The 13,872-nt window shown below is 45.2% G+C and overlaps 1 long non-coding RNA gene across 1 annotated transcript; it reads left to right on the top strand.

The window, feature by feature from the left end:
- Nucleotides 1-7,380: 7,380 nt before the first annotated feature.
- On the top strand, nucleotides 7,381-9,919 carry LOC132472112 (uncharacterized). The gene is made up of 3 exons (XR_009528996.1): nucleotides 7,381-7,530; nucleotides 8,007-8,095; nucleotides 8,464-9,919. It is a non-coding gene; the product is annotated as an uncharacterized LOC132472112 (long non-coding RNA).
- The last annotated feature ends 3,953 nt before the right edge of the window (nucleotides 9,920-13,872 follow it).

Raw genomic sequence — 13,872 nt, 5'->3', positions numbered from 1 at the left:
TACTGTGATAACCTGCTCACCACAAAACTTAGATCTGGTCTGGTACAAGTAGTTAGGTAGATAAGACTTCCTACTGCCTCCCTGTACAGCCTGACATCTTCCATCTTTACTGCATCCTCAGTATACTCTAGCTTTTGCTCACAGGGTGTCTCTCTGATCCTACAGTCTTGCATATTAAAACGCTGTAGTATCTTGTTAGTATACCTTTCCTGTGACATCTTTTATACATCCATCTGCCTGACTGAAATCGATACCCAGAAAATGTTTTAGTTTGCCTAAATCTTTCATTTTAAACTGTTCTGCCAGCATCTCTTTCACCTTTTTCAGTTTCTCTGTATTGCTTGCCGCAATAATCAAGTCATCGACCCATATGATTATGATCACCTTCCCTTCATTTGACTCTTGGGCATAAACACAGTGGTCAGCTAGGTTTTGTGTGAACCCATTCTCAGTCAAACAATTATGTAAAATCCTATTCCAATTGCGTCCAGATTGTTTAAGACCATAAAGTGATTTCTCTATCTTATACACTATATCCTCTTTCTCTTGATAACCCTCTGGTGGATTGATGTAGATCTCATAGTCTATGGGAGCGTGCAAGGAGTACATTTTCCTGTACCGCTTTCTGTAGCACTACTCTAACACTCGTCAGGTCTGCCGTGTGTTAGAGAAAAAAGAAATAATCCAGTTTATAATGGTTGCCAGCCTTTACAGAAACATTAACATTGCAAGCCTTTTACATTGCAATAATATTTTGCCATTTTCGCCAATTTTTATTTCAACAAGTGCTGTCGTGTTTCTGTCGAGCCACGAGGGGTAGTAGCGGGCTAGTCATCATTAGCAACATAGCCTCTTTGGCAAACCAGCTTGAAAACACAACTTTACATTGAATTTCATGCAAAGGAAGACCATAAATTGGTGACCGGATTAAAAGCAGCAATGAAATCAAGTGTGTAAGAGGATTTAAAATCGACATTACAACCCCCAACGTGGTACAAATACAAAGAAAATACAGCTCGATCCCCATTGACTATGGGCGCAGCCATCTTGTTTGCTAGTTGTACAGATCTGCTCGCTCTACTTTGAAAGCGACGAGATACTACCACCGAAAGGGGGCGTGCCTCAGTGAAATGCCGCAAGAAAGCTGGGAGATTGGCGACTTTACCACTTCGTACATCCAAATGGATAGCAGCATAAACTTTTGGTCTGTCTTGGCAAAGTGGCCATGTTTGTAGTCTTATCTTATCTACAAAATCATTACAACCTTATATGGTGTTGTCCATTATGTGGTTGAAGAAACCGTTCATAACTGTGGTTAGCTTGAAACATTTCATCAGAAATAGCAGAGACTAAAATTGTTTACATCACAAGCTGTCAAGCCGAGATGTACCAAACAGATTTAAGAAAGCGCTTTTTCAGGAGTGGCGACGCTAGGGAATAGAACAGTGGCGTGAAGCCTAGTGGGTCGGCGTGCTGCCGAGCGCTGGTGTGGGCTTACGCCCCGTGCCCACTACCTCCGTCAGTTGACCGTTGTCCATTGACTTTGAATGGGGACGGACGCGCAATGCATTGTGGATCCGTCCGTTCAGTTGGAGCGTTCGCCACCGTCAGAAAGTTGAAAAATGTTCAACTTTTTCGGCAGCGACGGTTCCGTCATCCAATCAGATCGCGTATGCAAATTTAAGCACTGTGACGCGACTCGGGGTCTGACGATACTGGAAAGCGGGAAAGCGGGTCATCTTGCCTCGCAACAAGCAGGAAGAAGCGGGAAGAACCCGGCGAAGCGATTTGATTGGCTGACGGATGCCTCTGCAAAGACTACTCCCCCATCCGTCAGCCACGCCTTCCCACGTCCGTTGACTGACGGTGCAGTGGGCAAGAGGCGTCACACCCCGTGCCCACTACCTCCGTCCGTTGCGTGATCCCCATTGACTTTAATGGGGACGGACGTGCAATGCATTGTGGATCCGTCCGTTCCGTTGGAGCCTTCGGCTCAGTCAAGAAGTTGAAAAATGTTCAACTTTTTCGGCAGCGACGGATCCGTCATCCAATCAGATCGCGTCTGCAAATTTAAGCACTGTGACGCGACTCGGGCTCTGACGATACTGGAAAGCGGGAAAGCGGGTCATCTTGCATCGCAACAAGCAGGAAGTAGCGGGAAGAACCCGGCGAAGCGATTTGATTGGCTGACGGATGCCTCTGCAAAGACTACTCCCCCATCAGTCAGCAACGCCTTCCCACCTCCGTTGACTGAAGGAGGTAGTGGGCACGGGGCGTTAGGCCTACGTCCGAAATAATGGTGGTGTTCTATTTGACGTGCCGCTTTGGCGCCTGTGTGTGTTGGGCTTTGGGCTCCACTATCCTTCACTGTTCTATTCCCTAGCGTCGCCGCCGCGGATTTCCCTTTCGTATACGGTCGTTGCCATCTGAAAGGGTCGATGCCCGACTATGACGTATTGCGTCAAAACACACCGCGTACATCACAGCGTGGTAACTATGGTTACTATGATGACACAAAGACTGGCTATGTTGGCAGACACAAACGGAATGAAAGAACTTATAGTCGGCAATTCAAGATATTAATACAAAATATTCGTACAATACAACAACGATTAACGATAATTATGTTCTTGCGTCACTACCAGAAGATTGTTTTTACGAAGTAAAGTCCGTCAGCGGCACAGATCATAAATGGAAAGCCCACGTTGTCACTGAACTAAAAAAGGAACATGTCAACGAATGGATCGCTGCATACGAACAGAATAACAACATCGCTTTTATCCACTTACAACCCTCTGATGTTAAGTCCACCTTAAACATTAGGCCACGGCTGCCTAATGCATGTGACAATAAGCTTATACTTGTGTCCATTTCATTATTTATTAAGAAATTATGGTAGCAGCTAGTGCATACAGAACCTTGCGTACTTCCGAGGGCAAGTTTTTCCACATTCTCCCAGTCACTTTGGAAACGTGTCCAATGTCTGCTTCATTTCCCCCGTTTCCAAGCTCTTTTATGACATCGGACTGTTAAACATAGCAATGGCAAACGGTGTTACATGGCAACCATTCATATGGAGGGAATATATTTCTTGGCGGAAGAATGATTATCTATGAATATATCGTTAAATTTTTCGTTGCTGTGCCTTTGTTTAATGAAATCTTGCTAGATCAACGTAGTAACCGTTTAAGAAAAGCAATAAGCCACTCGAGTCTGTGCTTTGTTTGTACTGTATAATAAATCCCCTTAGCTGTTCGATTAGCCTACAGTATAAAGCACGGCCTCTCGGGGCTTATTGCTTAAATATAATATAATACATACAATAATACATATAATAATAATACAATATAATGCTAAATTATACCGCAACTGCCTGGAAAAATGTATTCCATCCTGTCGGCTTTTTAATGTTTTTTTTTTTTTGCACCTGCAGAGTCATTAGCACCGCTATGTTCCGCCATTTTTTCATAATAATAATAGGACCGACCTTACGTCGTGACGTCAGGAGCGACGTTGAATGGCATCGACCCTTTCAGATGGCAACGACCGTTTACGAAAGGGAAATCTGCGTCGCCGCCCATGAAAAAGCGCAAATGCGTACAATGAGAAACGGGAAAGCTTCTACGACCAAAAGGGGACGTGCCTCCGCAAATGCCGCAAGAAAGCTGGGAGATTGGCAGTTTACCACTAACACGTACCGGCGTACCATACAAATGGATTACACCAGACGTTATTTGCTCTAACCAATACGCAGGCCTTTGCCGTCTCTCGTCTCGAGCTTCTCGCTCACAACCAATCACGTTCTTCTGGTCACTAGTTCTTAATTGATTTCAGCTGCGTCTCCCCCGCCTCTCCTCATAAAGCGCCCCCACCGTGACGGATGTTAATCGTTTATTTTGCGTTGGATTGCGTGGGTTGAACAATCCGGACATCGTGGCCACCGACGTGGACCCCCGCCACCGGGAACTACGCAGTGAGTAACGCAGGGTACTTCCTTCATGAGCACTGCACATTACACTCTCCCCATCTCCTCCTGTCGTCTGTTCTCGCCCCTCTATTGTACATGTTTTACCGCTGGAGGTTAATGTGGATTTGCTGATGGAAGTGGTAGTTTGTGTTGAGTGGTTTATCTATGGGATCGACTGACTAACTAACGCTGCGGACCGCTACAGCACCGACCACCACACTGGGAAGTGTCCTCTGCTCACTGTGGAAGCAGCATGGAAGAACTGCAGCAACTCTGATGGAAACTACAGGACCTCCACGCTGTTGAACACAAACTGTTGTAGGCCTACTACAAACAGAGGCGGTCCCACTCGGTTAAAGATCTCGTGGTCAATGCGGCAGACCGCTGGACCTGGACGTCACCTTCTGCAGATACTTCACTGCCCTCAGGAATCCACGGACAACTTGAAACATGTCCGACTCCAAATGTCCGAGAAATCCAGGATGGAAACTTGTGGAAGGAAGAAAGGGTTCTGTTTTTGCTCAACCCATAACCCCACTGAGCCCTTCTGAGGAAACCTGTCTGACTGACCCTACTGACTGGGGGCCTGTTGATGTGTGTTTGGTTGGTCTGGTAGAAGGTTTGCTGCTTGTGATCTGCAAGGTGGTCCTGGGTTAGATGTGGTGCACTGGTGTCTGACTTGCACACCACTCTCCCAATTGTATTCTTCTCTTTACTACTTTTCTACTTTCAATACATTTGCTGCTGCTGCTGCTGTTGACCTCTGGTGGTGCAATGTGTTTTTTATTCGCCTATGTTCTGTGGATGATCATTACTGCCTGTTGGACGTTTTGCGTATTTCACCAATAGCTTCGGAACTAGACCGACCTCGTATATAATTTGCTCTTCAAATATGCGGTCAGGCGCCCCTCCGTTATATAACATTTTCTGCCCGGTACGAAATAGACCGACCAATCACGACCCTTTTATCTAATGTGAGGTTGGATATACGCAACATGTAGAGGTGTTTCAACAACAAAGATGGAAGTTAGTGAACTGAAGACTGTATATGTTCACTAAAAGAAAGAACGACTACTCTTAAAGATTTTGAGGAATATGTATTTCTCCATCACCCGTTCCAATGCTATGATTAGTCGAGGCCTATCCAATGGCATAGCCGTCGACCCATTTTAGATCGCACCCTTTAGACACGCCCCTTGGAAATTGAGCAACGCACTTCAACGCAGAGGATCCAGAAGGATTTCACAACGAGTCCATTGGAAGATATCGAGGAACATGAACATCACCAATGAAGGAGAGTAACGTTTCCACTTGCTATAGGAATTTAGTGAAGCACTAAATAGTTAATAAATGGTGACCACATTTTATTATTATTGACTCGTTGGGTTAGACTTGCTTTACTAATATAACCGCGTTAAAACTATTCATTTATTTTTCTTGTGTAGTTTCCCACTATTCATTAAATGTTTTATAGAAGTACAAATGTGTATAGTTCTATTAATTACAATTTTTATAACAATTAATCATTACACAGGATTTGAACATTTTCTACCCAAGCTCATGCTTCATAATGAGTGCCAAATGATTTATGAACAGTGGTTTGTTTTGGTTCAGGAGCGGCTTGTACTCCCAGAGGCTTCAACAGAGCGGGTCTGGAGCTGGGAGCTGCAGGTGGATGGTGGCCAGGAGCCGTTCAGTCCTACAGGAACAGACAGGTGAGCCGTGGAACTGCACATCCTATAAACTCCTCCATGGCGTGGTCAAACGGTTCAGAATAAAACTGGAATTCAGCCATCACTGGAGTTTATAGGAAATGATACTTCTCCAGAACGCCCAGTATGGGAGAAGATAAGCTACTGACATCTGAGTGAGCGAGGAGAAAAAATCTCCAGTGTTGAGATGGCTTGTATCTTGTTTCAGTAGAGGTGATGGAGGTGCTCGCCATGAGGTCCGTGGCGGTCGTCTGGAGGTGCTCGCCGTGAGATCCGTGGCGGTCGTCTGGAGGTGCTCGCCCTGAGGTCCGTGGCGGTCGTCTGGAGGTGCTCGCTGCAGATGGAGGGAAGGCCGGGTGCCGTGCAGCCCAACGGATGCAGAACGGTGAGACACGGAACTGCACAGCTGCACATTTTTTCTAGGCTTGGTGAATTGTTTAGAATTAAACCTTTGACATGCAGCCACGGCAACTCTGCGGTGTTCTGAAAAATGTCAGATACATTCTCAGCCACTAGGACCAGGATCCAGGATGTAGGCTAGGTGTGTGTGGCTGGCTGTTGGGTTAAATAATACCTCACTCAAGACTGCACAGTATGGCATCAGTGAGATCTGTGGGAGCTAAAGCAGAGGAGGAGTTGATTATCTGCATCATGTACGGGGAGAAATGTGCAGTGTGCAAATGGAACGTGTCATTCGCCTTTCAGAAGGACTGAGGCGGAGGTCCTGGAGGCCAGCCTGGAGGCGGCGGTGGCCTGGAGGTCCTGGAGGCGTCCAACCTGGAAGGGGCGGCATGGAGGGCCAGGTGGCGGCTCCTCATCCAGTAAAGTTAAACTCTTCTTCAGTGCATCATGAAAGGGGAGAAATGTTCCAGTGTGCAACTGGAACTTGTGTCTCACATTTCATAAGGGCCTTGAGGCGGCCATCCTGGAGGTCCTGGAGGCAACGGCGGGCCTGGAGGCGGAGGCCAAGCTGGAGGTCCTGGAGTCGGTGGGCCTGGAGGCGGCGGCAGCGGCCATCCTGGAGGCGGACTACCTGGAGGTCCTGGAGGCGGATTGTGGAGACCATCCTGGAGGGCCTGGAGGTGGCGTCCACATGGCGGTGGCCAACCTGGAGGGCCTGGAGGCAACGGCGGTCCTGGAGTCGGTGTGCCTGGAGGCGGCCATCCTGGAGAGCCTCGAGGCGCCGGCGGCAGCCATCCTGGAGGCGACGGCGGGGCTCGAGGCGGCCAACCTGGAGGGCCTTGAGCCGGCCAACCTGGAGGGCCTTGAGCCGGCCAACCTGGAGGGCCTGGAGGCGGTGGTGGAGACCAACCAGGAGGGCCTGGCGGCGGCAGCGTCCTGGAGGGCCCGGAGGTGGCGGCTCCTCATCCAGTTAAGCTAAACTCTTCTCCAGTGCATCATGAACTGGGAGGAATATCCTGGGTTGCAAATAGAACGAGTGTCTCATTTCAGAAGAAATGAGGCGGAGGTCCAGGTGGTTGGCCCGGTGGAGGTCCTGGAGGAGACGGTCCCGGCGGTGGAGGACGGCTGGGGGATCCGGTTGCGGTTGTATGTATTATTGCGAACTGAAACCCTCACCGAAGGACCCCCCCCCCCCACCACCTTGACTAAGACATTGTCTGGGGGAAACACTGAACTGGGTTGTGTCACTTAGTAGTGAGTACACTACTAAGTGGGTCCCATACCATATCCACAGCGTCCTCATGGTGCAGGCGGTCAAACCACCACCTCTTTGAAGAGACCAAGCAGCTTGATGACGACTGACTGGTTCCTTATACTCCGGACCTCGTCCCGGAGCAGAGGACGGACCAAAGGCCTACAGCGCAGCAGACTAGAGACTCTGTGGAACCGGTAAGATACTGGATTCACCATCTTGAAGACATTTTCATTGATTCAACAAGGTTAGTTTTGTTTGGCGGGTATGTTGCTTTGCTTCTAGGGGCTTCTTCTGTAACAAACTTTCTAGAGAATAAGATCTGACTTCAGCCAATCAGTGGGATGTCCTTGAACAAGAGCCAATGGCTGAAGGTGCTCAAACGCATTCTTTTGACTCGCTCCTCTACTATTGCTGTAATCAAGCTGGATGGCTATTTTGCTCCTTCTACTGACAAAATCAAGTCTGCCACCTGGTGGCCGATGAGGGCGTAGCAACTCGGGGCACATTGGAAACATGATAAGAAGAGCCTGTTTTTGTTGGTTGGATCGTACACCTAAATGTTTTTACATCAAAATATCGCCGAACCCCATGTTGGACAATGCTTGTTTTCATCCTTTCGATGTTTAGCTTTGATTTATCCTTACCTTTTCATTTGACCCATTCCCCTTAGGTTCATTTAAGTTGACCTCTCCTTCAGGCGACTTAAAGGGAGACCAGATGTGCGGCAGCTGGGTGTCGTGGTGCAGAGACCCAACGCTGGTAAATATTTACTTCCTCCTTGAACAGACCTAACGAGTCAAACAGCAATTATATAATCCCTCCTGATCTTTATAAAGGTCTGAAGACCAGTCTTTTCTGTGAACATCTCCACTGACTAGTGTGCTCTTAATTAAATTAAAGTTAATTAAATGCAGTAACTCCAATGCACCTGGAGGCTCGTATTGAAAATTTTTTCAATCTGGCTCTCCAGCACTAGGACTGTTGCGGTAAATAAATGCTTGTTTTTTCGCCAATTTAAGTCTATGAAATCAAATACTGATTGAGACCAGATGGGGCTGTTCCTGCATTTATAGACATTTGATTGCCCTTGAAACTGATTCTACTTTTTGCATCAATTTACTTCACAGTACTGAACTACACCAGTGTGTCCTACTCCCATAAACCCTGAGGATCCCTGGCTACCCCAGGACTTTAATCCACACCCAGCATTAACACACAGTGCACACTCTATAGAGCATGTAAGTCCGCCCCTTGCGGCGGGACCTCGTGAGATCGTAAGATATGACTGGGTTTCAATGGAGAGAAAGTCATTATTTTCTCCATTATGTTGCACCACATTTTGGGGGAAGAATGTTTGAATCAATCTTTGTCATTTATTTCTGTACTCCACATCTGTAATCCCAGCTGTTGTATTTTAACACGGTAGCTGGCAACCCTCTTTATAGGGAGCGACTAGAGGGACGAGGCTGGAAGCAAACCTGAGCCTGGATCTTAACCTTCTTTCTAAACCTAATGCTGCAATTTAACCGCAAATAAAGTGAGGCCTAAAGTAACTTGACTCTCTTACCTAAACTTGCTTGCCTAAACTCGCTTGCATAAAACCTAAACTCGCTTGCATAAAACCTGAACTTGCTTGGCTAAACTCGCGTCGCTTGCCTAATACCTGAACTTGCTTGCCTAAACTCGCTTGCCTAATACCTGAACTCGCTTGCATAAAACCTAACTTGCTTAGCTTGACTCGTTGCCTGTACTCGCTTGGCTAAACTCGCTTGCCTAATACCTGAAGTCGCTTGCATAAAACCTAAACTTGCTTAGCTTGACTCGCTTGCCTGTACTCGCTTGGCTAAACTCGCTTGCCTAATACCTGAAGTCGCTTGCCTGAAGTCGCTTGCCTAATACCTGAAGTCGCTTGCCTAAACTCACTTGCCTAAAACCTAAACTTGCTTGTCCAAACACGTTACACAAAGTTAACCATCCATAATCTTTAACCCAAACCAGACTTGTCCCTGGGTCGCTCCACTTTAATTTAGAAGTTTCTTCTTTTACCTCATCTGCGTTTTGAGTTTCATTCTTTGAGGGCTTGAAGTGCTTTGGAGGATATTTGAACCTTTGTTTGCCGCATTTGTTCGCCAAATGTTCAGTGTCCTTGCATGTAATGTCTATGGTCTGACGATAATCTGACCTCTTCATGAAGCAGAATGTGTGTGAATGTTGTCCCGTGAGCTCCAGGCTCTCTGTGGGCCTGTCGACGTCTATTTAGCAAAAGGTTGGAGTGAAATTCATTTTTGTGCCATTTTCATGTGTTCCTGAGTATTTCAGACCTGTGGTGTTTCACATGAGACCTTAATGGGAACTTTTCTTTTTCTGCCTGCATACGTAATGCCTACATTAGTAGGGTGATCACTGTTGATCCCAATAATGATCATTAACCACCTCATTCTTTTATGATTTTTTTCCGATAAGGATTACAAATCATGTAATTTATGAGCATATTTGCAAATGGCTCCAAATATCAGACGTGTAAAAACTAATGAAATGTAACCTGCTTGATTTAAAGAAAATAAAACATCCAAATATTATAAACCTGTTTTGTGTTGCTCTCTTACCATGTGGAAATGAAACACAGATAGATATGTTTAGCTCTGATTTGCTGCCTCCTTTTGGTGTGGTGGTGGGATTTGTTTAATATGCCATTATCATTTAAGTTAATAACCTAGTATAGCCTACCCGGAAAAGAAGGGATATGATGGCCAGGGCAGGCTGTTTCGGTGTCCTTTCAACATGTGAGCCGATTTGTGAACATTCTCGGTGAGGGAAATTGATTTGTAATCGTTAATTAACATGCAGGACCATTCAGCGAACACTTTGCGCTTCTTGTGATTTTAAAGTCCTGGCGCCCCCTACTGGAGTTCTTTGATAATTCTTGCTCGCGGTGACCTCGGTCACATTTCTTCCTCAACTCTCCTTTCTTGGCCAAGAGATCTGTGACATCTTGTCTCTCTATCTGTGTCTCTTTCTCCTTTCTCCTTTCTCCCTCTCTCTGGTTCTCTCTCCTTCTCTCTGTGTCTCTCTCCTTCGCTCTCTCTCCTTCTCTCTTAAGCCCACCACACACCGGCGCCGCGGTGCGCATTTTACGCGCGTAGATTGCTGCCCCTATAGCACCAATAGAGTGGCGAAGTCGCGCCTCTTCCGGTAGAGCTCATGGGACCTATGAGATCGAAAAATATGAATGGGTGTCAATGGAGAGAAAATTATTATTTTCTGGTCCCAGTTTTTATATGCCCTGGATTACACATATGTTGTTTGTGGATTTAAATGATAATCTTTCATGCAAAGAAAACTAACAATTTTCGTGAAGTTTGATAATTTTAGGTTTTATGTGAGGCCGCTTTGTGAACTACAGCTCTTCGCTGCTCTCGACGCATATGATATACGTCACCACACCCGCACTTGGAACTCGGCACAGAGATGGCGATCTCTCTGCTCCACTTCACCACTTTTTTTCAAGGCGACGATAAAAGCATAGTAAGAGGTGAAAACCACTATAAGTCGGGGCATTGGGAGAGTTTTAGTTATGTGCCATCTCTATGTGCCATCTCTGTGTCGAGTTCCAAGTGCGGTTGTGTTGACGACGTATATCATATGCGTCGAGAGCAGCGAAGAGCTATGGTTCACAAAGCGGCCTCACATAAAACCTAAAATTATCAAACTTCTTCACGATTTTTTTTAGTTTTCTTTGCATGAAAAATTATCATTTAAATCCACAAACATCATATGTGTAATCCGGGGTATATAAAGACCAGGACCAGAAAATAATTATTTTCTCTCCATTGACACCCATTCATATTTCTCGATCTCATAGGTCCCATGAGCTCTACCGGAAGGGGCGTGACTTCGCCACTCTATGCCCAGCTTGAGCCATTTCGCAACCGAAATCTGTGGTTACCGCCAATAAATTACTCGTATAGCGTATAGATTACCGTTAGATTTAAACAGCAAAGTTGGAGACATGTTAGTCAACAACATAATTTATTGCACCAATTTAAAATTCCAAAAATACATGAGGAGCCGAAATGTACCGATCAAACGCCACGTCACAAGGCATATAGGCTACAATCAAATGATTCCATTGCTCTTTTGTTGGAGGTCGCTTTCGAGCTGCACTTGGTGTGTCCACTCTGATTTTAATTCAACCATCGTGGTTAAAATGTTATATTGATCAATGACAGACATGGCCTACTCTACAAAAGTCGTGCGGAGACCAGCGGGTGTCAGAGAATTTCTGCAGCCGTTTTTTGTTGCGATTGTTTGCCGTAAAGCACTGTAGGCGCTTCAGTGAGGCTGTGAGATGAAGTTCATTGTTTATTGGACCGTGTCTACAAAAATTCCTAACGGTGCACAATCGGAAAGTTGAGAGCGTGGTTTCTGCAGTGAACGTATAGACTGCTGCGGGAAACTGCTGCGATGCGTTCCTGAACGCCGCAAGCTTTCCCACCATCATCACACTGCCAAAAATATGCCGTCGTATGCACGCCTTTTTCGCGGCATGGTCGGCGCGTTTCCACTGCCCGAGGTTAATTGCCTGATTTAGCTAGCACCCCGATTTACCCTCTCGGACCCTACACACATTTGCGGTTTATTTGGTTTCATTTTGAATCTGTAAATGCGACGGCTCCGGTTCCAGGGAGGTGGAATATAATTTACAATGGGCTATATTTCAAGTAGTCAGGGTTATTTTCATACTTGGTAAATGACAACAGGTTCGTTTATTTTAATATCAGTGTTAGTCTGTTTGATTGACAGGTGAGATTATCAGGAGGGAAGAGTTTATACCATATACTGTTGAAATGTAGGTCCGCCAAGAGAAGTCTGTAGCAGACAAGTACCTAGAACATTAGGTGAAAAACTCACATATGCATATTTTCGACAAGGAACCATGTGATTTTACTGTATAGATTAGAGAAAATGACCTTTGAAAAACTCGCATATGCATATTTTCGCCTTTGCTAATTGCATTATGTCAGCACTTTGAAGTGGGCTATAGACCGAATTTCACATAAGTTCAGGCACTGACCGATATGACCATACTAACTGTTGTACCGACTACTTGTACACAAGGAACCATGTTATTTTACAGTATAGATTTTGAGATAATGTCATTTGAAAAACGTACACATGCATATTCTCACCTTTGCAAATTGCATTATGTCAGCACTTTGAAGTGGGCTATAGACCGAATTTCACATAAGTTCAGGCATTGACTGATATGACCATACTAACTGTTGTATCGACTATTTGTACATGTTATTTTACTGTATAGATTTTGAGATAACGTCATTTGAAAAACGTACACATGCATATTCTGCTGGCCAATGGAGTCGAAGGTCCGCACTGGCGGCCAACTTGCTACAGTCAGCTGCTCACCCATAACACTGTTGACTTGGTAGTGGTACCAATGTACTTTTTAAATAACCATAACCACCTTGCTACATTTTCAAACGGTTTGTTTTGTTATAAACGTCAGAGATGTAGTTACGGCACTGCATACTTGATACTGATGAATAATTATGTTCGATTCTAAAAAATATTGAAATGTTCTAAAATAGGTACAATATTATAACCACGTTAATAAGGTTTGTAAGAAACCAAACCGTTGGTAAAACGGTTGAAAATGTAGCAAGTTTTGGTTATTTATAAAGTACATCTACCACTACCAACACAATGTTATGGGTGAGCAGCTGACTGGCAAGATGTCCGCAAGTGCGGACATTCTAGACGCCGCCGTAAGACAGCTAGTATTCTATATATCTACACACGTAGGTGAAGGGTTTTATTTTGAAAACGTTGCGAGATACCACCCAAAGGCTGTTTAGAGTAAAGGCGCACGAAGATTTTGTGTGACGGCTGGCTTAACCGCGGACGAACGAATGGCGGCTCACTTGACCGCAGTCCGTGGCACAAGCATATACACAGTAGCCTACATCAGTAGCCTACATATCAATGTAAAACCACATCACATACAACTGAGGACATATCTTAACAAATTGTATTCATTGTAGGGAATTACTTTGGCAAAAATAAGCAAGTTTAATAATTTTGCATGGCTCTAAAAATATTCATTGCATTACATCAGTGTAATGCAGCGCTATCAAGTGAATTGCAATACTCGCTTCTTCCTCTAGATGGGCTGCTTTCCCCACTAAAGGAAACAATCTCATTCCAACAGAAAACACATTCCATGGGACGTGATATAAACACAAGATATGAATGAAATCAGTCATCACAATTGGTAGTTTAAGACAAATAAAACATATTAAAGAATGTTAATACAGCTAGTGTATGTCGACTTTTGGCATATGTCAATCCGATTTCTTTACAATATGAAATTACTTTTGGATTAAATTAGCTCTGCCTTTACTGTGCGTCCTTTACGCTGTGATTTGTGGAGAAGCTGTAATAATGTAGCCAATGGAGCGAACTGGTCGGGGTTGGTGCTCACTGCCTTATTGGTTTAACCACTGGTCAGCTGACGTCTT

The sequence above is a fragment of the Gadus macrocephalus genome, chromosome 14 (assembly GCF_031168955.1).
Source record: "Gadus macrocephalus chromosome 14, ASM3116895v1".
NCBI lineage: Eukaryota > Metazoa > Chordata > Actinopteri > Gadiformes > Gadidae > Gadus > Gadus macrocephalus.
Note: the sequence above shows the minus strand (reverse complement) of the source record. Positions and strands in the feature narration are given on the sequence as shown.